The sequence below is a fragment of the Trachurus trachurus genome (genome assembly GCF_905171665.1).
Source record: "Trachurus trachurus genome assembly, chromosome: 6".
NCBI classification, from domain to species: Eukaryota; Metazoa; Chordata; class Actinopteri; order Carangiformes; family Carangidae; genus Trachurus; species Trachurus trachurus.
In genome coordinates, this window is record NC_139897.1 from 15511723 (window position 1) to 15515637 (window position 3915).

Here is a 3915-nt window from a genome sequence, read left to right on the forward strand (position 1 = left end):
CCGACACATCATGACCAAGACCAGAGCAGGAATGCGGGCCACCATGTTGGGCTCAGGGTTAGGGTAGGATTGTCAAAATGTGAGGAGAGGCTTGGCAGAGAGTGAAGCAGAGGGAGGTGAGGGGCGAAGGGTGAAGGTCAGGGGTGAGGGGTTAAGGGTGAGGCGAACAGCGCGTGCTAGGGTTGAGTCAAGTGGCCGTGGATGCTTGGGTGGGTTTGTGGCCCATGAAACGGTCAGGGAGAGCTGAACTGGACCGCACATGGAGGGGCACACCATGTGGACATCAGCCCTGCTTGGAGAGAGAAGAGAAGGAGAGGATGGATTCATCACTCAGGCACACGTGTCACAGACAGCACAAAAAAAAACTGAAAGCTGTCAGTGGCTGCATGATGAAATACTTTTTAAGTTTTAAAGTATTTCTATAAAGTATAAAGACAGCAAAGTAAACCTTTATTGGAGTTCTGGCACCCTGTTAACAAGGGCTCAAAGTCGTTTCCACTTCACAGCCAAAGCCAGGCCATGACTAAAAGGGATATGGAGCTGTTTGGAGATTGTACCCCACTCTTCTCGAACCTCCCCCCTCCCCCTTATGTCACCCTGTAAACTTTCTTCTTGAAAGTGTCTGAATGTATGTTTGTGTGTGCATGCGCGTGCCTGTGTGTGTGTGTGTGTGTGTGTGTGTGTGTGTGTGTGTGTGTGCGCCCCTGGTTGTATCAGGATTAGCCAGCTTAGATGGCTGGTTGATACATGAGCCCAGCCTTCTCATGCCACAGATCAGAAAAGCTTCTCTAATCTGATCTCTGTTCCAACAATTCTCTGCTCGTCCATGAGTTTATACCCCTAAGTGTGTGTGTGTGTGTGTGTGTGTGTGTGTGTGTGTGTGTGTGTGTGTGTGTGTGTGTGTGTGTGTGTGTATTATCAGATTTATTGCTCCCCCTCTTGCCTGCATAATTACAGTGTGAGGACTGAATGCATTTTACCATGAAAGAAGCTAACTGACAACAATGAGGCCAACAACAGCTGATGCTGCTTATCATAACTTACAACTCAATTAAAGCTATCACTCTGTGTTTTGACTGTTGGTTCACTAATGTACTCCACCTCCACCACTTTCAGAGACAGTATTATTCCAGCAGACAGCACAGCTAGTGGAACTTATCAAAACAAGTATGCCCCTGGCCATGCTCTGCTTGTTTTTCAAGTAGTCTGCAGATAATTGATGGGAAAGCAGGAAGAGGTGGAGTCGGGATGACTTGTTGCTTGAGCTTTTGATCGTGTTGTGCAGTAGTTAGTCAGTAGTTAGTGGTGGTTGGTCAATTATCAAACATTCGTATGGTCATCAAGTACAATGGTGGCCAGGGGCGGACTGGCCATCTGTACGTTCTGGAGAATACCAGAAGGGCCGGTACGGCAGGACGGCCGCCGCCGGCCGCTGCGCAGCCGTCAGTTTTTTTTTTCCTCTTGCTTATCATCTACTGTTGTTCCATGTCCAGACCAATAGGTGGCAACAACGCGCCCGCAGGCCCATAGATGCGCAAGCTCACTCGTCACTCAGCCGTTGACAGTGAGCATAAGTGCAACGCGTAGCTCAACTGGTAGAGCACCTATCCTTCGACTCAGAACTCTTGCTCCTGTGTGGGATCGAATCCCTCCATAACTCTCTGAGTTTGGATAATGCATTTTCTTTTCCCATCATTATGATCACTCTGTCAAAGTTAACGCATTAACGCAAAATGCTTTTAACGCTTTTACCGCTTCGACTAGCAATTCTTTTTGTTTGTTTTTTTCCCCAATCACCTGTTCATTCAGCCTGGGGAGATGAGAGGGGGAGGGGGGGTGGCGCAGTCTTAATGTTACAGAAAACCTGCATGTTTTTTCTCCTCATGTTCCTAAAGAACCTGTTTTTCTCATCACCAAACGAGGCTGCTCTCCCTCTGGAAAGCAAACGTCCAGAAACGTCCAGATCTGGATGTTCCTTATGCTTTCCATTCATATTGCTGTTATTTCATATATATATATATATATATATATATATATATATATATATATATATATATATATATATATATATATATATATATATATATATATATATATATATATATATAACTTGAAATATATATATGAATATGTGGCCTCTCTCTGTCAAAAATGCCAGGGCCTATTTTCTGTCCCAGTCCGCCACTGATGGTGGCTTTACTTCTGTTAGCATCAAAAGCAAAACTGCCAGCATGACTGCAATCTGTGTTCATTCACCTGCTACTCTCCATTCAGTAGTGAACAATAATGTAGTTTTCAGACACTTGCGTCATCATTAAAATGACTGATTGCAGATGTATTAAATAGGGAGTGATTTCTGACAATGTGGCTACGGCTAACCTTTGAAACCACTTGACATTTGACTGATCCCAGTTGTTCCCTCAGTGATATTCTCATATCATATAGTTGAACTGGTCCTGGTTTGAGACTCAGAAGTCAGTTATAAAATCCATGGAGTGTCTTTAGAATCAGGCAAATATGGAATCATCATTGCGACATTTCGAGTACAATACTTTGAATGAATGAATGAATGAATGTATGAATGAATGAATTTATTTTGAACGAATGTGTCTAAAATTGAGAAGAAAAATAAACTACAGTATATAAAAACAAAGTAATAATAAAAAAGCATAATTAAATCATAATATGATTAAGTTCGAAAAAGGAGTGGGAAGAAGTATGTAAAATTCCCACCTCTTTCTACTCATGGTTTATATATCTATCTATTTACTACATAAATATCCATATACATTATACTACATAATTATCCATATCAATAAACTACATAAATATATATCAATAAACATATATACTACAGCCATAAAAATACATAAAACATACATATACAACATAAATATCCATATTAATAAACATACTACATCCATACAAATATATAAAACATATATACTACAGAAACATCCATATCAACTTATAATATCCCATATGTTTAGCAATTTTTATCCCTCATCTTCAATATACCTATTTAGAATTATTTTTTATACCTCTTTTTAAATGTATTTATATTTGTACTTTGCTTTATCTCTTGCTCCAGACTGTTCCACAAAGTCACCCTACAGCTTGATATGCATGCTTTTCATTGTTGTTTTTACTTTATGTTTTTTTAAATAAAATTTAGATCTCCCCTTAGATATATTTCTTGTACATTATCTGCGCTGTTTTAAATTCAACCAATTCCATACATTTCAATGTGCGTGATTTTATAAATTGCGGGTTTGTGTGTTCTCTGTATCCTGCTTTGTTTATTGCCCTTATTGCTCTTTTCTGAAGTGTGCATATAGTGCTTTTATAGATGTTTCCCCAGACCTCTACACAGTAGGATACGGAAAAAACAAATATGGTAACAACAGTGAAGAATATAGAATATGCAATGATTTAGGATCCAGAATATGACTTATTTTTTGCAAGAATTGCAGTGCATTTTGCCAGCTTTGCCCTTATGTGGCTTGCATGAGGTTTAATTTGACAAACTTAAAGCAGAAGTGAGTGATCCGGTCGTTTTCGCTAATGCTGCGTTCCAGGCAGGCTTTTGAAATCGTAAATTACAGCTTCAAGTCACAACTTACGACTTTGTAGCGTTCCAGGCAACCCACTCGTGTTTTTCCGACCTGTTTTACCGGTGAAAGTCACTATAACGGCCACTCGTAACTTCCGACCGGTGAACTCGTACCAGATCGAACTGGTACAACTTCACGCTCGGAAAAATACGAGTTTCCTTGAACGCACCATAACAGTCCTCGTCGCTACGTCACCACATTCACGGCGTTCCTTGGCTGCACACACAGCCCTGCATGCCGTTCTCTCTCCTCATTGGATAAAAACTGTAGGATACGATAAATGTTTTCTCCTCGGCTCAGA